Source organism: Castor canadensis, chromosome 3 (genome assembly GCF_047511655.1).
Source record: "Castor canadensis chromosome 3, mCasCan1.hap1v2, whole genome shotgun sequence".
Classification (NCBI taxonomy): Eukaryota; Metazoa; Chordata; class Mammalia; order Rodentia; family Castoridae; genus Castor; species Castor canadensis.
This window is the reverse complement of record NC_133388.1, coordinates 162,006,139-162,029,661: the sequence shown is the minus strand read 5'-3', so window position 1 is coordinate 162,029,661 and position 23,523 is coordinate 162,006,139. Positions and strand designations below refer to the sequence as shown.

Sequence of the window (23,523 nt, the reverse complement as noted above, 5' to 3'; positions counted from 1 at the left end):
CAAATTTTCCATGGGATTTTGATGGTGATATATAATTAGGATTCTAAAATTCATCAAGAAGAATGAAGACATGAGAAATAAAAATTAAAAAATCTGGAGAGAGAGATTGAGAGAGAGAGAGAGAGAGAGAGAGAGAGAGAGAAATAAGATCTTTTCTTACCAGATATTAAAATGTGTTATAAAATTACAGGAATTGATTATAGTCAGTGAATGACATGATTCTAATACAGAAATACAAAGAAGGGTAGAACAGAATAAAAAGTCCAGAAATTGATCCAAATATTTATATTATTTAGAGTATGATAACAGTGATGGCTTATATCATTATGAAAATATTCAATGAACAACATTGGGGAAAAAAAGAATAACTCACTCCAAAATTAAATACATCCTTTGTGAATTAAAGTTTGCAAGAGATCTTGAGTTTCCTTGCAATGAAAGATTGAGTAATTCAGATCAATTCTACTGCTCAGAACAATCACACAATCCTGAGGAGGGAGGGAAAGTATAAAATGGATCTGCTTTAAGGCTTCTGAGAGTTAAAAATCAGTGAAGAATAGCAAGGTCATGACCTGTGAGGAGAAGGAAACTCAGAGAAGTAAGCCCAGCAAGGGTGATGATGCTTTACTCCTAGAAGTGGTGGCCAGTTTCAAATAGGAGATTGAGAGGGGCTGCAGACCACAGCTTTTGAGAGCCTCGAGGAACTAAGGGAACAAACGTTGGAGTCTAAGGATAAGTAAAAAGGAAACTTCTGCTAACCTTTCAACGCATTGACTTGGGCTCCCCAAAGGCTACACCTGGGTAATGAGTGTAGGAATAGATGAGGCCTCACATTCAAAACAATTTCCAATCATCTCAAATCCTGAACTGGCTTAAACCAATCCAGAATGTCTAGAACTCTAAGATACCTCTTAGAAGCAAATATGAGTTCATTTTGAGGGACAATATTATCCTGGTAGACCCCCCCCCCAAAAAGTAACCAAGCATGTAGTACCAGACGATATTATGAAATACAAAATAAGAGATAATAGAAACAGACCAGAGGTGACAGAGAAAACAGTTATCATAGATTCTTAAAACAAGTGTGCTTGTTATCTTTTTCTTTTTGAGGTCTGGAATTTGAATGCAAGACAGCTTGTATTCAAACCCCAGACCTCAAAACAAACAAACAAACAAACAAAAAAGCCCAGCAGCCACTCAACTACATGAGCCATGCCCCCCAACCCTTTTTGCTTTGGTCATTTTGGAGATAGGGCCTCACTTTTTACACAGGCCAGCCTGGACTGCAATCCTCCGATTTTACACTTCCCACTGTAGCTGGTTTGGCAGGCACACATCACAATGCCTAACATTTTTCCCTGTTGAGATGGGGGCTCTCAAACTTTTTCGCTTGGGCTGGACTGGAATTCTGCTCTTCCCAATCTTAGCCTTTCACGTTGCTAGGATTACAGGTGTGAGCCACCAAAGCCCAGCTTACTTACTATTTTTAGGAAATGTCATAGGAAATTATAAGCTGTAAGAACACCTACCAAATGGAAATTCTACAACTGAAGATTTAATGACTAACTCAAGAACTCAAGAATGAGTTAAATCACAGTTTGGACAAAGTTGAAAAGGGAATTTGTGAACTGCAATCTAGCTCAGAGTAAAGCACATAGGGTTGGGAGGATAATGAAACACACACGCGCGCGCACACACACACACACACACACACACACACACACACAGAAAAATCCATCAAAAACAGAGTGTAAGTTCCATACTCCGTGACACATACTTGTAGTCCCAGCTACCTGGAAAGCTGAAGCAGGAGTTTGCTCAAGCCCAGGAGTTTGAGGGCAGCCTGGGCAACATAGGGAGACCTGGTCCCCCCAAAAAAGAGTATATTGTAAAAATTTATATATGTATATATATTCCCCTACAGGAAAGGAAAAGTCCAAATGGAGCAAAAGCAATATTTAAGGAGACATGGCTGATAATTATATAAAGCTAATGAATGGCATCAAAGACACAGATTTGAAAAGCACTCCAGATCCAAAGTATAACCAATAAAGTTTAAATTACCATGATGAAACTTCTCAAAGCCAAAGACCAAGGAAAAAAATTAAAGCAGTCAAAAAATTAAAGATACCTTCAAAGGCACAGCAGCTGACAACTGACTTCTCATCTGAAACAGTGGCCAGAAGATAATGAATGGGAATAAATTAGTTGCTAGCCAAGAATTCTAAACGTCACCAAGAAGAAATGGGGATATACTGTGTTGCAGCAGACCAACATAATAGGGACTCCATAGGGTGCTCTCCACAGAGAAGAAAAACTCTTTCATAATGAAAGTCAAAGATGTAAGAAAGAACAAAGAACACAGAAGGGCAAATATGTAGCTAATTTAAATGACTATCAACTGTATAAAACATTAATAATAATGTGTTAGGGCAAAATATACATAAAAACTAAACAAAATAATGACACATAAGTCATAAGGGAGGATATAGGGTGAAAATATTCTAAGGTTCTTGTGTTACCTTGAAAAGAGTAGTAATATTAAACATTAGACTTAATAAATGAAGGATGGATATTATAATCACTACAGTAAGCACAAAGAGAAAAGTAAAATTATATAAAACTATCAAGCTAGTCAAAGGAAAAAAGTGAAATATTTTAAAAATATTGAGCCCCAAAGAAGACAAGAAAGGAATATGGAGTAGTAAGGGAGAGAGAAAGCCAAAAATAAAATGGCAGATTTAATTTAAACACATGAATAATTACCTTTCATGTAAGTAATCTAAACACTCCAATTAAAAGATAACGTTTGCCAGGAAGTATTTTTAAAATTACTATATAGTGCTTATAAAAGAATTGTCTAAAGTATAAAGGTACAGGAATGAATGGAAAGAGAATGTTGGAGCTCTTCGATTAGTATCACAAAAGTAGACTTTTAAAGCAAAAAGTATTACTAGTGATAAAGAGAAATAATTCATGATGATAAAAATTCATAGTGATATAAAAATGCTCACTTTCCCTGAGAAGATTTTGAAACTCAAAGATTCTATGCCTTTAATGCATAGATGAAATATATGAAGCAAAAAAGGATAGAACTGCAAAGCAAAATGGTGTTTTCATGTGATCTATGGTGAAGAGACATTTTTAAAATTTCTAATATGTTACAGATTAATACTTCCATCGAGCTACAATGAAAGTGCATAAAAAAGAAGAAAATGTACAAAATATAAGTCCACTGATCACATGCATGGATGTCACAGCAGTGTCAAGTTGCTAATAAAATTCCTAAATGGTAATTTCAATTTCCTACTTCTATGATTTTAGATGACAGTTTACAGAATACCACCAGCCAGCCTACCATATTTTGAGTTGAGTAGCACTAAAACAGAAAATGCTAGAATAAAAGTGGGAAATTTAGCACGTTTTTCTACATCTCTGATTGAGAAAGCAGGAAAAAATCCACTTGAACAGGATGACTAATAAATTCAATCTAATTGACATATGTAGAACATTACACCCACTGTCTACAGAAGGGTACTTTTTAAAGCACACATGGAATGTAAACAAAAATTGTCCATATGCTGTAAGACAGAAGTCATATCAAATATGTCCTTTGGAGTAGAATTAGATAAGAAGTCAATTTTTAAAAATCTTGATGAGGCATCCTCCATATGTTTGGAAATTTCAAACTACACATCTAAGTAATCCATGCATTAAAGAAAGAATCCCAATGGATTCCTTCCGTTTGGAAGGAATATTCCAGTCAATATTTTGACTGGTAACAAAACTAGCACATACCAAAACTTCGGGAATATGGATAAAGCCCTGCTTAAAGAGCAAGGCAGAGTTTTAAATGCACATATGAGAAAGGAAGAAGGATTGAATGTTAATACTCTCAGCCTCCATTTCAGGAGATGGGTAAAATACATCCAAAGAAAGTTGAAGGAAAGACTTTTGAAGAGCACCGATAAAAAAGATTAAACGTGAATTACAAAATTGAAGAAACCATAATAATAGTAAAAGGAAATGCAAATGAGTATTTTTTTAAAATAGGATGTTGGGGTTGAGGTGGTAACTCAGTGATAGAGCACTTACCTAGCACATGCAAGGTACTGGGTTCAATCACCAGTACCCCTCCCCAACAAAAGTGGAAATAAAAGAAAGAGAGAGAGAGAGAAACTGAAAGAGAGACAGAGACAGAGAACTCCGATTCTGCTAGGTGTGGTAGTACATATTGGAATCCCAGTTAAGGAAGGAGGATTATGAGTTCTAGGCCAGCCTGGGCTATAAGACTCTGTATCAAGAAAAAAACCCTAAATAAATTTTTTAAAATAGGATACAAACAACCTAAGTATGCCATCAAAGGCAGAAATTATGAGGGAAAAAGCTCAATTTGACTATTTACTTTTTAAGATATCTATGTCAAAATCACTACCAATAATACTGAAAAAAAATATAACTACCCAGGCAAAACATTTGCAAATTATATTGCAAGGAGTTTGTATTATTCCTATGCATATTTTCATATGCAAATCAATGCATAAAAGAAAAAGTTTACAATAGAAAAATAGCATAGGACATGTACTAGCTCTTGACAAACAAGTAGATAGATAGATAGATAGATAGATAGCCCATAATCAGGCTGGGGCATGTAGCTCAGTGGTAAGTGCTTGACTACTGTGTGCAAAGCCTTGTGTTCTATCCACAGCACCACAAAATAAATAAATAAGTGATTGATAAACATACTAAAATACTTTACCTCATAGATGATCCAAGAAATAGAGAAATGTCTAATCTCACTAACAATGATAAAATTTTCCAATATGAGTTATTTCTTTCCTCTAACCATACTTAGCAAAAAAATAATAATAGTGGTGATGAGTGTCTAAGAGCTAAGTAGGTAATAAAAATAAGGATGATTTTTTTTCTGAAGCAAAATTTAACAATAAATACCAAAGACAAGTGCAAACCACTCAACTCAGGGAATCCATGTCTTAGAAACTGGCCTGGGATGTAATCATGAATAGATGCAGAACTGTTTTTACAAATGTGTTCATTGTTATTTGGGGAAGGGTGATAGGCAGGAAGGGGGAGGGAGACCACAGAGGGTGATGGGGATAAAAATGATCAAAGTACATTGTATACATGTACAAAAAGTCATAATGAAACTCATTATTTTGTAAAACAAAAATTTCCTGAAACCCAAATATGTTTATTATAGCACTGTCAATTATAGTAAATATATATAAACTAAATACACATCCAAAATTAGAGAACTGGTTAAAAAACACTTGGTGGGTGTAGCTCAGTGGTAGAGTGCATACTTAGCAGGCACAAGGCCCCAGGTTCAGTTCCCAGCACCGAAAACAAAAGCAAAAGCAAAAAATCATGTGATATCCATACTAAATGCAATAGACCAATACAATTTATGCACTAAATGTGATAACCAGGCTGGAGATGGAGCTAACAGTACAGTCACGCTTAGTGTGTACAGTGTCTAGGCTTAATCTCCAGCACACAAAAAATATGGATAATAAGGGAATATTTAACAAAATAAGAAGTGACACATAGTGTACTGTCATGGGAATACAGCAAGTGGTGAAACAATACAATGTCTGATTATATGTACGTAGGTTAGGTAATGATTTTTTCATTTTTTAGAGGTAGTTTTTATTTTGCTCACTTGTATTTATCTGCATATATTACTTATAATGGTACCTTATTATAATTAATTAATTTTGAGGCAAGGTTTTTGTCTTTGTTTTTTTGTTTTTTGGTTTTTTTTTTTTTTGGTCAAACTGGAGTTTGAACTCAAGACTTAGTGTAAAGCAGGTGCTCTACTGCTTGAGCCACATCTCCAGTCCATTTTTTGCTCTGGTTATTTTGAAGATGGGGTCTCAAGAACTGTTTGCCCAGGCTGGGCTGGCCTTGAATGTCAGTCCTCCTGATCTCAGCCTCCTAAGTAGCTAGGATTACAGGTGTGACCACCAGTGCCCAGTAAGACAGGGTCTTTTATAACAGGCTGGCCTCAAATTCATGATCCTCCTGCCTCAGCCCCCAGTGCTGGGACCACATACACTTCCGCACACCAGGTTAGGAAAATGGCACTTTAAATCTCACTGGGCGCCAATGGCTCATGCCTGTAATCTTAGCTTCTCAGGAGGCAGGGTTTGGGAGGATTGTGGTTTGAAGACAGCCTAGGCAAAAATCGAAACCCTATCTGAAAAATATCAACACCAAAAAGGCTGGTGGAGTGGCTCAAACTGGTAGAGTTCCTGCCTTGCAAGTGCGAGGTCCTGAATTTGAACCCCAGTACTGAAAAAAAAATTTTTTTTGCTTTCACTTTTAAAATTTCACTTTGCTTTCAAATTTTAAATGAAATTCAAATAATCAAAAGAGTTCATTTGTTCATATATTGAACATATTGTCATACCCATATTTGGCCCAGGAATTGAAAAAAGAATGGTAAGCTTGTTTTCACCTTATTTAGAGCAGCAGTTCCTTCACAGGAAATGGAATTTTATTTCCAAGGCATCCAATTCATCCTAAAGATCTGACCTTCATTCACAAATCAACATGAACCGAGCTCATTGCTGTGCGCAGCTGTGTACCAGTGAGTGAGAACATAGCAGAGACCAACGAGCTCTGCAGTTGTGCTGTGCAAGGTCCAGTCAGTCTCACTAGATTTGTCATACTTGGCAGTCCGTCAGTTTCCAAATGGAAGTCACTCCTCCAAAATCCGGAAGCCCTTTGGTGCACATTTAATGCACCAGAGATAAATTTATTGGCAGGAACTTACAAGTTACCTTCAAACATGAGACTATAACTCCCTATTAAAACGTAAATAACATTTTTTTCTCAAGTATTTCTACAACTAAAAGTGAAATATTTGAGTCTTATTTTAAATCAACTGACCTTTCGAAAAACTAATAAATGAACAAGGCTTCCTACAGTGTCCTACAATGGAGGGAGGAAGATGAAAGGCAGACAAAGGCAGTGTCGTCAGAAGAGTGCATTTCGCAAGAACACCTCGAGGATGGGGCCCCCTGGCTGACAGACAACACAAACAGAAATTCACTTCTCCGCTCAGTGTCTCTGCAGCACAACAGATACAAACCAGCACTGGGAATGACTGAGGCCAGTCTCACACACGTCATGATGAACGCTTTTACACCCAGTCTTCTCTCAATCTGTTTCCTTCTTAGAAAGTTCAAATCCCAAGCTATCCAGAACTCAATGCTGAGTAAGCAGAAGTTCACCTGAAATAGGATCAGCTGGTCTTGGTGACAAGGGACAGACTTGCAGAACTAGAGGCTGTCACAGGCATGCAGATGGCCTGGACTGGTCTGGGACATGCAGGTTTTGGTCCAGATTTGATGAGAATTGTTTTGCTTATCTATGGCTGAGTAATAAAGCACCATAAAACTTAGCAATATAAAACAGATGCAATGTTTAGTAATTTGTCATGAGTCTGAGGGTTGACTAGGCCCAGATGAACACATGTAACTGCATCCAATCCAGGGCTTGGCTTTGAATGCTAGTCCAAGATGGCACCTCCCCTTCAGGCTCTCACGCTTGCTCTCTCTCTCTCTCTCTTTCTCTTTCTCTGTCTTTCTCTCTCTCTCTCTCCACATACATACATACACACACACACACAGAGGCTGTGACCATTTTGATGTGTGTTTTAGTAGAGGCCACCAATCTCACCAATCTAAAAGTCTACCAGAGGAACTAGGAGCAGGAAATAAAGGTTGGATGAAGGCATAAAAGGATGTAGCTGGGGGATGTGGTAGGGCAGAGGCCATGACAAGAATGTGACCATCACCCAAGACAGTGGCTTAATTGGAGTTCAGGGTGGGGCAAGAGAATGACACTGAGGAGATGAACAAAGGTTATGGTGGCTGGTTAAACAGATGTAGCCTGTAGCAAAGTCAGGAGAGTAGAATAAAGATGAGGGACACTGGGTAGGTGGCAAGATTAGATGCCAAGCAAGGACAAAAGTTGCTGAGTTCTCCTAAAGTGAAGAACAGGGAAGAAAACACAAATCCATAATTTTTAATCATGCTTGAATTTCTAATTTGCTGCTAGGATGCTCTTTCTTATTTACAGGGATGAAGGGCTTGTGGTGGTTGGTGGTTCCGGTGGTTCCAGTGGCTCCGGTGGCTCATGGCTGTTCCTCTCACCCATCTGTCCTCGTTCTCTGACCCATCCTTCTCTATACCTTGATCCCAAACATTTTCTCAGGTACTCCAACTTTTAAATTCAGGCTAATTCTACTTTCATGTGTAAGATGTTTGAAATGTTTGTACAAAGGGGAAAATGTGAGTAATTTGACTGGAAGACTTATGTAGTAACCGGGGGAAAGTCTTACTCTGGTTTATGAGGTGCCACGTGATTCTCTGACTTCATGTTCTGCTTCCCTGCCCCCATGCCCCACCCCAGGCAGTCTGGCAAAACCAGCCAATGTCTCTTTAATGGATCCTTGTATGGATTGTATGTTACTCCTAGAAGTCTCTTCCCCTAGATGTCCACAGGGCTCCCTTGGGCTGTTCTGATCAGTGCTGTCTGATGTTGGATCACTGATTATTTCCCTAGCCATTATCCTAACACTACTAAAAATTACCATCTACCCTTTCTCCACACAGCACCCTGTCTCTCTTCTCTGTTCTATTTTTCTAGAGAGCTCAATCACCATATAACAGTTTATTTTATTCCTTTTAGAGTTAGCAGTTGTTTGTGTGACTTATTTTGCACTTTGTCAAGATCCTAGGGTGATTCCAACATCCGAGTTCACAAGAAGCAGATGGAGGGCGTTGGCATCAGTTATCCTGAGCTGCGTTCCAGTCATGCCTTGCAGCTGAGAGGCCCCATGACCTTGGGCAGTTCCTTAACTTCTCCAAACTTCATCTGAAAAAGGCAATCCATTCTTATCTCCAAGCTCTTGTGGAGATTCAATGAGATATGGAAAAAGGGAGCTCAAGTTCGTGGTGCATAGCACGTAGTAAGTGCTAAGAAATTAACAAAAGAGGATTTGGTTTCCCTATGCTGTGATGGTTGTGCCCACTGTGTAAGAACAGGATTGGGGCAAAGAAGACCTGGTGGTGGTTACTGCCTTGTTTTCTGCTGATGGAAATGGGTGCATTTGCCAAGCAAAGCACCTGCTTTTAGAATCTCCAGTCTCTTTGGTGTTAATAGCCTCCTCATTGTTCATAAAACTGCACTGACACCTTAGAGAAAAATGAAGAATATTGCAATTGAAGTTAGCAAAGGGTCTTGGCTAGGTTATGTCAGCAGGAGACAAGGAGTGTTATGAAGTTACTTTTGAGGACTTGAATGTTTATGTTGGTTATATTTGAATTTTTCACTTGAGAGAGTGTATCATCAACTTTCCTTTTTTTCTAAGGAATAGATCATCCCAGGAAGTCTCCCAAGATTCTGGCCTGTGGTACCCCATTTCCTCAGGAACCGTGGGGTTTGAACCAGGAGCTTTTCTAATGCTTCTTGGTGCTGTTTGCTATTGTGTTTATTTCAAACCTCTTCTCAGGGAATGTCCTATTAAAATGAACTCTCAGTAGAAACGGTCTCCCTAGCTTATTCCTTCCAGAAAGATCTGATAGCCGTCAAAGAGGAAGATATTTTTTAAACACTTTGTTATTCATTTAAAACATAAAAGAATTTATGGCGCTCTAGTGACACGGGGATCCACAGCTGCAAATCTGGCCTTCACGATGTTTACATTTGATTAGAGAAACAGATTTGCCTGCAACCAGCTGAGATCAAGTTTAGTAAGTACTACTATCGTGGCACAGACACAGCAGACAGAAAGCGTGGCTATGGAGGTGTTCTCACCAGACAGAGCAAAAGAGAGGGTCACTCCAGTGAGGAGATCAACAAAGGCCAAGGCACAAGGATGGAACAACCGATTCGATTGGTTATTTTTGTTAGACGGTGAGAACAGCAGCCACGGTGGCTTCCCCAGGGCCATGGGAGGAATGGCTGGAGGATAGGGCAGAATGAGGAACCAGAGGATTCCACTTGGAAATGTGAACACATCCTATCAGCAACACGGAGCCACTGAAACTTTTGAGCAAAAGAAGATCCTGATTAGATCTGTGTTTAAAAAAGATCACACTGAGGCAGGGCCCTATCCTTGACATCATTCCTGGGTTATGCATTTTAGGGCTGATGTGGGTTACTTCCTGGAGGAATAGCTGTGGACTTCCCATGTCCCAAGCAAGGAGAGTCACAGGAGAGTTCATTCAAGCAACAAGGATCCTAGAGCGTGTCCAATCAGCTTTGGCTGCGGAGATCACATGGTATGCAGAGAGTTCCTGGACAGCAGTTTGTCCATCTGACTACATTCTTCTTAGAAAACTCAGTCACCATTCTGGGAACACACACTCACTGGGACCAGCCAGTATGACCATGGATGGCTCAGAGTTGAGGGCAAGATAGTCAATGGCAAGATAGGATGTAAGACTGAATCAGCCCTGAAGCCAAACATTCTGTGATGGACCATACAGCCTTGTTCATCCTCACTAAACTACTGACAGCTTGGCATCCCTCACCCTTCCTTCTTCCCACTGTCTTAGGAAACAGATCTGCCACAAAGATTTGAACGCAAGTCCTTGATTTGGAAAGTAATCTCAGGATGTACCAGTAGGAGAGTGAGGAAGTGAGATAGGGAAGAGAAGTCTCGGTTAGTGCTGTGGGCAGCTGTGACTCCATATCAGAGGGGACTTCTGGAAACTGCATAGAATAAGGCAAGAAGAAGCTGAGATACTTTCCCCATCAACTTCCTTTTGTCATTGGCTGCAGGTTGCCCCCACAATGTCAACTCCGCAGCACTTCCTGTACTTCCAGCAGACTCACCCATGGGCCAAGCATGTAAGAGCTGAGAGCCTGGGATGGGCACAGATGATATTTGCCACACCTGTCCAAAATTTAAAATATCTGCGATGGCAGCCATAATACTTGGCACTGGGATAATAAATAAACAAGATAGACTCTGAACCTACTCCTGTGGATTCTTTCCTGGTATTTCCAGGGCATGGAGAAGTGTTCTGTTTTGTTTTGTTGGCTGCCCTTTATCCTCCTTTTCTCAACCTCCCCCAACTTCCTTTTGGATACAGATTAGTGGGATTGTTATCAGCTTTCTGTCCTTTTCTAGCCAAGGGAACAGCAAATGACTCAGGCTAGACCAATCAGATATTCCTTTTCCAAATCAACTCAAGTTGAATGGCAGAGATTGAAAATAGTTCCTTTCTCCAGCTCCTGCCTCTTGATTCCTCCAGAGCTTTTAGGTCCTGCCTGTTTTCATCTTTGTTCCCAGATTTCCTATGAGCCTGGGGCTCCCCCATCTTCTTTCCATAACTTTCCATTCCAGAGTACACTTCTGTTGCTTGCAATCAGGTATAGCCCATACTGCAATTTTAACTATTTAAGAAGTGTTTATTGAGTCTCTGTCAGGAATTCCCCTGGAAATGGGAAATACCATAGTAATAAGAAAAAAAAAAAAAAGAAAAAAAGAACAATGCATGTCTACATGAGGTTCTCAGTTAAATGGAAAGAAAGAATTAGATAAATATCTCCCAAGTGGGCCATAGAATAACAGGTATTACACAGGCAAAGGCCAGGATATTAAGAAAGTGCTTCTGTAGGATTTTAATTTAGATTGGGGCACAGAAGACAGCAGAAAAGATGTCACATGCAAGCAGAGACATGATTGGGTGAAAAACATTCCAGGCAGAGGGGACAGCATCTATACAGGAAGACCTGAGTCAGGAAATGGGGTTGCCTGCCTTGGTCTGATCAATATTGGTCTTTGTTGTTTATCTACTGGGATTTGATCACCCCCATCCCAGCCTCTTCCTGCTCTGCCACCACTAGTGGTCCTGGCTCCAGGAGCTCAACTGTCTTTCTTCATGAGCTCCTGCCCTCTTTCAGAGGCTTAAGGCCACAGGTCAAGTTGTCTGCATCAAGTAATGCAGAGTGGGCTGGGATAGTGTGTCCTGTGATGTGCTGCCCAGATCCCTGAGTCACCACCAAAGGACTCACTTCCCCACTGCTGCAAGTGTCACCTACAGTCACTCCTCAGTTGTTAGATGGTGCTGGAGAGTCCTCCCATCTTCAGAACTCTAAGTGGGAGGAGACATCCTTTGCAATTGCACTCTGCTCAACTTTTACCTCAGCCCAATCCCAATCTTGCTTCATCCCTCGCTTTCTATGGTTCCCAAAGTATTCTTTATAAACCTCCTACATCCTAATCTTCATCTTCCTAGAGAACCACCTTGCCACAGATTTGAAGGGTGAGAATCAAGAATTAGAAGAGTGTGTTTGAGTCTGTCACAGCCTGACTATTTCACTGTGAGGGTTAGTACAAGGCTCTGTGTTTGCACACATGGGTTTCATTGAATGCCTGTTGATTCTGATAATGGATGGAACTTTCTTTGTAAATGTCTTCAAAACCCACATCATTGTTAGGTATAATTATTTAGAGTTAGAAAAGGGGAAACAAGATAACTTTAATGAAAAATAGGGTTAGATTAAAAGTTGGAGACCCTGAAGCAGAGAGCAGGGAAATATGACATAGTTGTCCAGAAGGACGTAATGAAGATGAAAAAAACTCCAACTACTCAGAAAAATGGACAGATGCCTGGAATGAGCAAGTGCACAGATAAGTGAGCCACCAATAGTATCTGGTGTCTCAGCAATGTCACATAGTTAAGCAATGAAGTGAAGTGTTACATTTAAGAGAACACACACAGGGGTTGGACTGAGCAAAATAAAGTACAGTCACAGCAGGGATAGTTCAAGAAACCCCTTTGAACACTGACTTAGGAATTAAAAACAAAAGACAGGACTGTAAAATATGCACAGCGTGTGGTAGGTATTTGTGGGAGGGAAGAGGGTAAATGAAGGAGATGAAGTGAGAGAATCAGTTAATGGGCTTCCTATACATGTATGACACAGAATGATGAAACCTCCTGCAATTATTGTAAGTGGGGTGGGGAGGAATTGAGGGGAGGGGAGATAGTTGGGGCAATCTAACCAATGTACAATGTGAGGCATTCAGAATTGTTGCGATGAATCCCTTCTGTACAATGAATATATCCTAATAAAAATGAAGAAAAAAATAACTGGAATAAAAAGATCTTTCCCTTTTACTATGAAAAAAAAAAGAGAGAGAACACACACATTCAGTCTTCTGGAAATGTTCAGTTTGTCCTCAGTAGTGTAGTTGGAAGGGGGTGGGGCAGGACTATATTTGTCTCCTTTGCCACTGTGGACTCTGTGCTGAAGAAATTGCTAGTATGCAGGAGGCACTTACCAATTATTATTGAATAATTCTTAAGTATTGCCAACAAAGTGGGGAGTTTATTGTTACTAATGAAGACAAGTACTGACAGAGTACGTTGAAAGATGTGTCTGCTCCCAAACTCTACCACATACATGTGAACAAACCCACCCACCTGTCCCAGCTCTCTCTGGCACAGGTGATAAATAGAAGCAAAACTATTTTCTGTACATCAGACCATGAAGGGAATCCCTAAGCTCTACCTGCACTTATTTAAGCCTCTATACCTCTTTTGAACATTGATAATTCCTTAGAGTAAGTAAGGGAACCACTAATAACATGGCATGCTTCTAAATTTCATCAGGAAAGAGTAAACATGCATTATTATAAAGCAAAACTTTGAAGATAGTGGGATTGTTTCAAAATAAAAGCCCCTCTTTGAAGTGAGAACACATCAAAACAAGTTCCTCTTACCTTTAGGACTTTTCATCTAAGTGGGGACTGGAAACCCATATGCCCCCTTGGATGGGTACTCTCAGTGTGATCTCTTCCATTTCGACCTGGCCACGTTGACATTTGCTGCATCACCACACAATGTCTGTCGCCCTGCTGGACTGTGAGCTTTTCGAGGGTGGGGACTCTTAATCTATGATTCCCCAGCACACTGCAGATTACCTGTTGCTTGGGAGACACTGGAAGCATTGAAGCAAAGGAGAGGCTAAAAGGAAAGGAAAAGGGGAGGGAATGGAGGGGAATGAGACTCATGGAATTCATTCAGAGTTGTCAAAATTCTTCATTCCTGGAGGACAGGGGATATTGAGAAATATGTAAAATCTTAAACAGGGGACAGGTTTGTGCCTTAGCCTGCCATTTAGTGCATGTATACCTTTAGACAGGCACTTGGCCAAGCCTCCATGTCCTCTTTTGTATGTTGGGGTTATTATTTCTACCTTACAGAGCTCTTCAGCGATTAAATGAAATAAAATCATGAGAGCATTCATCAAATTATTAAGAGCCTTTCATTGTTTCACTATTATTATTGCCCTGGAATCAAAGCCATCTTCCACCAAACCCTCTCATCAGTGTGTAATTTGCCAAAGCACTGTATTGTGATAGAATATTTTAAAGGAGGGAAAGTGTTCCATCTTTAACTCGTGTTTCCTTCTTATTTTCGGGATTTTGTTATAGTATTTATATTGGATGGTTATCATTTTCTTAGACTGAGGGCAATTGCAATTCTCAGGTTTACCAGTGTCTCCAACCAAATCAGAATAACTAAAGAATTTTAGAGGATACAGATTCCCAAGTCTCAATCCTAAGCACTTAATTATTTTACAGTGGGAATGGATAAATCTGTTGTTGTCTGAGACAGGGTCTTGCTATGGAATAGCCTCAAACTCGAAATCCTTCTGCCTCAGCTTCCAAGCGTTAAGATTATATGAGTGTACCACAAGGCCCAGCCTTTTTGTTGTTATTGTTGTTATTCATTTGTTTTGTTTTTTGTAAGTGCTAGAGTTGAACGCAGGGTCTCATGAATGTTAGGCATGTAGTCTTATCACTGAGCCATACCCCTGGCCTGGGGAAATCCATATTCTAAAATCCTGTCCAAGGATAGGAGGCCAAAGGTGTCAGCCCAAACATGTAATTGTGATTTTGTTGATCTAGCAGACATACTTTCCAAAAAATAAACAGGGATGACTGGTCCTGCTTCTTTCTGACTCTGCCTTTTGCCTTCTGCTTCTTGAGACCTTGGGTGGCTCTGTGTCCTCACTGCCTGTCAGGAACAAGTTCTGCTATTTGCCCCATCCTGAGGAGGGAAGGGTCACTGGCAGCTGAGGTTACACAGCCACTGAGCAATTCCCAAGCAGAGGTGCAGGCCTCCCAGGCTTCATGCCTGGGCCATGTCTTTCAAGGGCTCAACCTGGCCTCTGACTTTGACCTCTTCCAGGTGAGGGGAGTCTCTGGTCCCCATTTTCTGGATAAATGAGCCTACAAAGGTCTTGGTTCTAGATAACAAATACCAACTAATGTTAGTTGTCCAAAGGCTATTATTGGCTTCATAACTCAATCCTGGACTACCTTAAAGTAGTCTGATTATATTCTAAGGGAGAACATACAATGTCTGTAACATAACTACTACTGATGATTGAATTCTTACTAGACTGCTATGAGCCATGGATGAGCCCCCAAAATAAGTTTTCTTAAATCTGTGTTGCTTTGTCATGGTAGGCTCACAAGCTATATTCTCAGCGACAGAGTAATTTTTTTCATCCCATCTAGGTAGAGAAATTTCTAAGTTTACTCTTTTTCTTTCTGAAAGTTCCACAACCCTAGTCTATGCAATAAATAGACAACTGATAACAGGACAAAAAAACACAAAAAGAGGCATTCCATGCCCAAGAGATGGGAGTTTTAAGTTCAGGTTTTATTTGAAATTAGCAATGTGATAGAATAGATGCCAGCATAAGCAGGACGTTCCTGAGCAAAATTCACAGATAGGCCATGGACTTGAAATCAAAGCCCTGGGGCTAGTGTGGGAGATTGGAGGTTAGCAGATCACTTAGAAAAAGCATTTCCATCTCTTCTGTCCAGTTTCCTCAGATGTAGGAGGAAAAAGCAGAAGAAATTCCTTCATCTATTTCACAGGGGTTTTTGATCTGAAAATTAATGCAACAAATGAATGGTTCTTTTGACTCCTGGAAAGACTCCATAAATCATCCTCTGTGGGCTCAGGTTATTTCCTCAAATTTTGTGAAAATTGAAGAACTTCAAATTCTTTTGGAAAACTGTTAGTAGACCTAGTAAAGCTGAATGTTTGTATACCCTATTCCACTCCTAGGCTCAGACCCAACAGAAATGCATACATATGTTTATCAAAAGACAAATACTAATGTTCATAGCACTCCTCAGAATAGCTCAAAATTACCCAAATGATCATTCTCAATAAAACGGACAGGTAAATTGCAATATGTTCACATGTGGAATATTATACACAAAATGAATTATCTATGTTTGCATACAGAATTAGATGAATTTCACAAACCTGAGTTTGAATGAAAGAAGCTAGATGCAAGGAATCAATACTGTTTTTACACAAAGTACAAAGCAGGCAAAACTGGTAAGTCAAGATGATGATTACTTTTGGGGTCAGGTGGGTGGCCGGTGACTGGAAGGGGGACTTTTGGTGTTCTTGTAATGTTTTATGTGTTGATCAGAGGGATGGATACACAGAATGTCGAGTTCATGAATATTAATGGAGTTATACACTTGTGATATGTACATTTGTCTATGCATATTATGCCTGAGTTAAAAATTGAAATCAAGCCCAAGAATAGATATGCAAAGTGTAACGATGACGCTCACCATGGGAAGCGGGTATTTAGGTACAGAATGGCCCCTTTCCTTTTTAAAATGCTGGGAAGATCTCGTTCTCTTTTCCCTGTGCATTCTTTACCTGGCTATTTTGTCATCTTTGGAAAAGTCCTGCAAAAATAATAATAATAATAAAAACTTAGGTGTATTGTACAAAGCTTTATGAGTTGATAATATAATTCAACTATGCCTTCTGAAATGAAGAAGAATGTTTGCTGCATATCCAGAGTGACTTTGCTTTTGTTTCAAAATCTGTCTTGAACAGCGCTCCGAAAGGAACGCTGTTTATATGGCACTGGAGGTTAACTGGCCTGCTGTTGGAGGTACACAGAAATGAATGCAGAAAAAAACTGGGTAACTCAAGCATTTGAAAAGGTATAGTGGCATCACTGTGTGTGCGTTAAAAAATTTCTTCTTAAAATGGCTTTAACTTTAACTGAGTGTAGCTCAGTGGCAGAGAGCTGTGCATGTGCAAGGCCTAGGGTTCCATCACCACCCACCCCCCCACCCGCCCCCCGAAAGAAAGAAAAAGGAAGGAAGGAAGGGAAGAAAGAAAGAAAGAAAGTCCATTCATTTTGAAGTTGATCGATTCAGGAAGGTACAAAGCAGGAGTCAAATCCTAGGTTAAGATCACCTTGGCCACCACTTTCCCCTGTTAGTTCAGGGAATGCCATTCCGACAATTCTCTAGGCATAGATAGGAATTGTTTTGTAAACTTGGGTACAAACTAAAACCAAAAGCAAATTGTGAGGGGAAATTCACATGGATAACCTCCACTCATCTTGTGGGAACGACAGAGAAAGAGGAACTCAGGAGTCTGTAAAATGGCCTCTTTCTGGTAAAATAGCCTTTGATCAGATGGGAGCTCTGATAAGGAAATAGTTGGGATTCTAAGGCAAATTGTAGCTTTCTGATCAAGCATAGACCTAACTCAAGTGTGGCAGGCAGGTGGAAGGAGGGGAACAACTGCCAGTTCACTTGTCCCAGGAGGAACTTTCTGAGGGAGCTGCTCACATAGGGCCAAGGTGGGGGTCCATCACAAACGAGAGGGAGAGAAGTTATGGCCCCGAGTTTTTACAGCAGGAAATCAGCAAACTGGAAGAAGGCAGTGACTGGGTTTATGAATACTTGGAACATTTGAAAAATGATCTCAGACTTGATCAAAGGAAATAAATAGAATGAAATAGTCTGTCACGGCTTTAACTACTCTTAATTAAGACAGCTTCACAGTTTCTTCTGTAACTTTTAAGAGTACATAGCTTCAGATCACTGATTATATATGTTAATTGCTGGATTCTACCAGTTTAGGCTGAGCACAAAAATAAAATTCTTCTTTTTGTCACATGACTTTTTCTCCAATTGGGTTTCACAAAATTTTTATACAATGAGGATTAATTTAACTGGGGGTTGGGGGAGGAGGGTGAACCCTGGCCTTTCCAGCAGGCTGTGATGCAGCCCATCTGACCAGAGTCGCTGACTTTAACATTGACCCCTAAGAGTCCAGGAAAAGTGCCATCTCCCCTGCTCTGAAGCTTTTTTAAGTGTGATGGATTTTAGGTTGTAGCCACCAGCACAGAAGGCCCTTGGAGCTTGATAAATGTCTCTTTGGAGATATTTCCATACCAAATCTCAAATCAATGTAGGCTGTTGGTGGTTAGCAAACCCAAGCCATTGATGGCCCACTGTATTTGAACACAGTGTGCCCTGCCCTGGTCTACCAGCTTCACATCTCTTAGCCTGTTTAATACTCAGAGCCTTACAAAGCAACACCACCACTGGTCCCATTTTACAAATGAGGAATTGGAGGCAAAGAGATTAGCTACTTGTCAAGCTCATATAGCTAAACTAGAGTCTGTGAGTGTGCATATGTGTATGGGGGTGTTTAGTGTGTGCCTAGGTATATGCACGCATGTGTGTGCATGTACACAGGTGATAATGTACAAACATACATGTGTTAGGAGTATCTTAAGTGTGTGCATGAGTGTGTGTGTCTGAGTGTATGCATGTGTCCGGCTCTCAACTTCCTTTACTGGCAGCAAGATCAGCTGACACATAGCTTCTACCCTCTAAAGAGGAAGCTTGAGGAAGTTGTCTAAGGAAAGCTCTGGCCATGGGGAAGAGAGGACGTCAGTGTGCACCACTGGAAAAAGCTGCCAAGGGGACTCTGAGGTAAAAGCACACCACACACTCACTCTCACCAGGACAGGTCTAGCTCCCTGGCCACGTTGTGTGACTGCTGCCTCTCCTTAGGGTCTTGTGGTGCTTCCTTTTCTCCTGGGTGAAGGAAGTGAGTAAGAAGGTGGTCAGGTCACACAGAGCAAACTCAGTTGTGGCTAGTAACAAAGTCAAAATGACTTAGGCTCAAATTCCTGTTCGGCCTCCAGTGGCTAAGGGACTTTGGACAAGCCACTTCTTTTTCTGGTCCTCACTTTCCCTGCTCCATAAAACACAACAGTCATACCCAGGATGAAAACTTAATGGTGGCAATCACAGGAGCCAATGCACTGAAAATAAAAACACTAGGCGTAGCTCTTCTTACAAAGCACATGCTTAATAAAGGAGACTAGCATTCCAATGAAAATGAAAATATTTCTCTTTTCTTTTTCTCTTGTCCAGGTTGTCACTTGGAGCTTAATTAACAGTGGAGCCAGGCACCATGGGAGGTTTGTAGAAACCTTGTGGCCCATCTTAATTATCCATTAGGGCTCCCCTGACAAATGAGGCCTGAAGGTCAGAAAGGGTTAATACACTAGAACACTGACAGCACTTCTCACAGAAATCAGCCTTAGGCTTTCCAAGAGGAAAGTGAAAAAGTCCCTATTAGGCAACAAAACCAATTTGACAGCTGAAAATACTGACTACAGTGAATTATGCCTCTTTAAAAATGAAACTTTACACCTGCAAGTGTCAGTGGATAGCTGGACTTTTCAAGGACCAGAAAACGAAGTAAAGAAAGGAATTCTCAGCCGGGAGGCCACAGTGTCATTGAGGAGAACAATGACTGAGTGGCTGCCAGTCCACCTGCCTGAGAGGCGGGAATTGAGTCAATAAAGGCCTTAAACAAACAGTTGTACTTCAGTGTTCTAAATCAGTTTGTACAGTGGTTAAAGCTTGTGGGCTGTGGAGGACTGGAAGCCTACACACATCCTCTATTAAATCTGAGCCAATCTCCCAGGGCAAATGCTTTGTTTACCCAGTGCCTTTCATTATAAAATGGCCGCCATGGAGGGTCCTGAGTAGAGCAGGGTGGAGCAGCTTGGTGACAGTGACAGAAAGGTGTGGGCTCCCTCCCTGTAGAAGAAAGTGCTGGCTGGATCTTCTCACTGAGAGGGTTAAGGGTTCCGTTAGCCTGACAAAACAGAATTAGGGTGACAAAAACAAGGTGGGAGGAGGGAAAAGGCACCCACAGACTCTGTCAGTTGGAGATAGTCTTGGAAAGTAGCTTCATGCGTCAAGACTGGCAAAGGGCCTGAGAGGAAGAAGGTGGCTGGAAGTCTGGACCAGAGGTTCAGGTCACTCTGGAAAGTAAGTCTCAGCCCTCAGGCCACAGCACCTCTCCCCTTTCCTCTGTGGGCTTAAAAATGCCTCCACTTCAGCAAGGGAATACTTTAGAATTGGGGCAGATTTGAGTAGAAGCACTTTGGGAATGTCTATTGTTGTCTTACCTGTGGTAAATTGTGTTAATGAACAGTGGCGATTTTGGCATTCACAAAAGGTAATTTTGCTACCATAAAAAGCTGGGTAAAACAGGATGGTTCACATGGTAGACCTGAACCACACAGCATTTCACAGTCTGGGAGCAGTGAGAGAAGAGAGGAGAGCAGGAAGGTACCCAATGACATAGCTCGCAGCTAGGCACAGGAGCTATTTCATAAGAGTGGCCTGTTATTTCCCATGGTGCACCTGTCTTCATTTCTGCAACAGTAAAGAGTTGTCCTGGGGCTGAGATGCAAACAGGTCATGAGAAGTATGAGGATAGCAACCTTATTCAGGCCTAACAGCTCTCCATTTTCTGTTTCAAAATTCCTTCTTCCCCTCTGCTTGCCTCAAATTTCCCATTCCTTCACAGTGATTCTCAACTGGGGAGGGGGGAATTCCCCTCAAGGGGACATTTGTCAATGTCTAGAGACACTGAGAGTGGAGCGCTACTGTGATCTGTAGTGGGTAGAGGCCAGAGATGATGCTAAACGTACAGGACAATGCATAGGACAGCTTCCCACATCAAAGGACTATCCAGGGCAAAATGTCAATGGTGCTGAGACTGAAAACTGCTTTCTTGTCTGGTGTCACAGCTGTATTGTTGAAAAGCATCTATTCATACTAATTCACAATATGGGTTGAATGGCTGATGTCCATGTATAAACCTCCAGGGCCAGGTTTTAAAAGAGGTTCTTATTTATTGGCAGGGGTTTAAATCACACACAAAAAAGGGAATGAAGATGTTTGGGGAGCTCCTAGGGCTGATATTTTTTATGTGTGTTGGGGAGGCCCCCCCTGCTCCTCCTTTGTCTCACTTGGAAGGCATTCACCTACTTTTTCCAGACCAGCTCCGCCCACTCATTCTAGTGAATGCAGAAATGAGGCCCAGGTGTGCTGTCTCCCCCTACCTGCAATTGACGGGCAGCACAGCATTGACTCAAACCATCCTGGTCCAAGTCACCGCGTGATTGGAATGACTCTAAGTTAAAAGTTCAAAGGGATAGAGCTTGATCAGAAGTACAACCAGGTGAAGGCTGGTATGCAGACTGGAAGCACTGGCCCCTTGTGTCTGTTTTGTTCACAGGTCTCTAAGCTGTTTGCAAGAATGTACTAACTGATCTCTTGGGTCAGGAATTCTCAACTTGGTGGCTGAGGAGGCTTTACAAATTCTGATGCCCAGGTGAAACCCAGGCATCCATAATTTTAGGTTAATTTTTATTGAAGTGTAACATACATATAAAAGGTACACATATCTCTAGCAACTTGGTGTGTTCCCAAAAGAACTCAAAGCAGGCTCTTGAAACGATATTTATACACTCATATTCATAGCAGCCTTATTCACAGTAACCAAAAAGTAGAAGCAACACAAGTGTTCATCAACAGATCTATGAATAGAACTGGGCATGATGGTGTACATCTGTAATCCCAGCAGTCAGGAAACTGAGGCAGGAGCACTACAAGCTTGGGCTACGTAGTGAGACCTTGTCTCAAACACAAAACACAATAAGACAAAACAGAAGTGTTGGATGTGTGTGTATACAAGAGAATATTATTCATCCTTAAAAAGGAAGGAAATTCTGACATATGCTACAACATAGATGAAACACAAGAACACTACACTGAGTGAAATAAACCATTACAAAAAGATTCCATTTATAGGAGATACCTAGAATAATCAAATTCAGAGAACAGAATGGTGATGCCAGGGGCTGGGGATGAAGAGGAAGGGAGTTGCTGTTTAATGGATATGGAGTGCTGGTGTTGCAAGATGAAAATATCTACATTAAAACAATATGGCCAGGGGCCAGTGGCTCATGCCTGAAATCCCAGCTACTTAGAAGGCAGAGATCAGGAGGATCATGATTCAAAGCCAGTCTGGGCAACAGTTCCATGAGACCCTATCTAAAAAAACCCCTTACAAAAATAAATAAATAAATAAAAAGGCTGATGGAGTGGCTCAAGGTGTAGGCCCTGAATTCAAGCCCAGCACTGAAAAAAAAAATTAAAAAAAAAACCAAATCAAACAACCAATATGAATGTGCTTTACTAAATTGCACACTTAAAATGGTTAAGGTGGTAAATTTATGTGTATTTTACTGTATTTTAAAAAATTGTATATGTCAAGAGTACATCTTAATGAATTTTCACAAAGTGAACATGCACTCATGCCCCGATGAAGGCATGGGTGTTACCAATACAACATGAACCCCTCCTAGTCACTGTCTCCACCCCAAGTCATGGCGTCCTGCCTTCTATCCTAAGTGTAATTTCTAACAGATCTGCAAGAGTTTTTTTCCTGCATCATATTTTATATAATCACTCCCCATTGCTCAATTGACTTGCAAGATGCTTTTTAAAAAATGTGTGCAATATTTTGAGCATGTATCTTTGACTCCATCTCTATTTCCTTAATAGATTCATTCCTAGGGGTGGAATTTCTGAGTCAAATGATATGGAAAATTTAAAGGCTCTTGATTTTTCAAGGCCTCAGTGTTCTTGGAGGTTTCCACAGGACTACAGTGTGTGACCCTAGTGGAGAGCCGCTGAGTTAATTTATGGACTGCCTCTGATTCATTCCCTAAGGGATACCTTGAACCTCCGGTTGCTTGGTTTTCATCCACAGTGAAATTATTTAAGGATGCAAGAGAAACAGATTCAGCAGTTGGGCTATTTTTCAAGGAACCAAGCAAACATCACTTGAACAACATTTCTTATTTTCCCCTAACAAGAAATCCCAGATAGGCAGGTAAACAAAGAATTTAGAATCAGGAATAGAAAGAAACAAACAATATGCATAAAATGCCCCAAATGAAAGCCTTGTTAGAACTACATGTGTACAGCCAGAGAGGAGGGGTAGAGGTGGGGGAGGGAAGGAATTTAAATAAGTAAATCATAATGCCTTAGGGCAGATACTGGATTAACTAATTAGAATTTATTATTCAATTTAATCTGACATGAAAAGAGTTATGGACTAGCTATTAACACCTCTATGTTACAGGAGATCCAAGCCAGAGCACTGGCATCCGCTCCTCTCTAGTGAGGGTCTTCTCCCTATATCACAAGATAGATGGAGCCATGAGCAAGAGAGAGATTACAGGGTGGGAGAAGAAGCAAGAGAGATTCTGGGGAGGTGTCAGTTTCCTTTATAAAAAACC

General features: G+C 40.7%; 1 long non-coding RNA gene across 1 annotated transcript in view; it reads right to left on the bottom strand.

The window, feature by feature from the left end:
• The window catches only part of LOC141421358 (uncharacterized), a 65,721-nt gene extending 51,717 nt beyond the window's left edge, over nucleotides 1-14,004 (bottom strand). The window contains exon 1 of the long non-coding RNA XR_012445950.1: nucleotides 13,772-14,004. This is a non-coding gene — a long non-coding RNA (uncharacterized lncRNA). The remainder of the gene's footprint in view (nucleotides 1-13,771) is intronic.
• Between the last annotated feature and the right edge of the window lie 9,519 nt (nucleotides 14,005-23,523).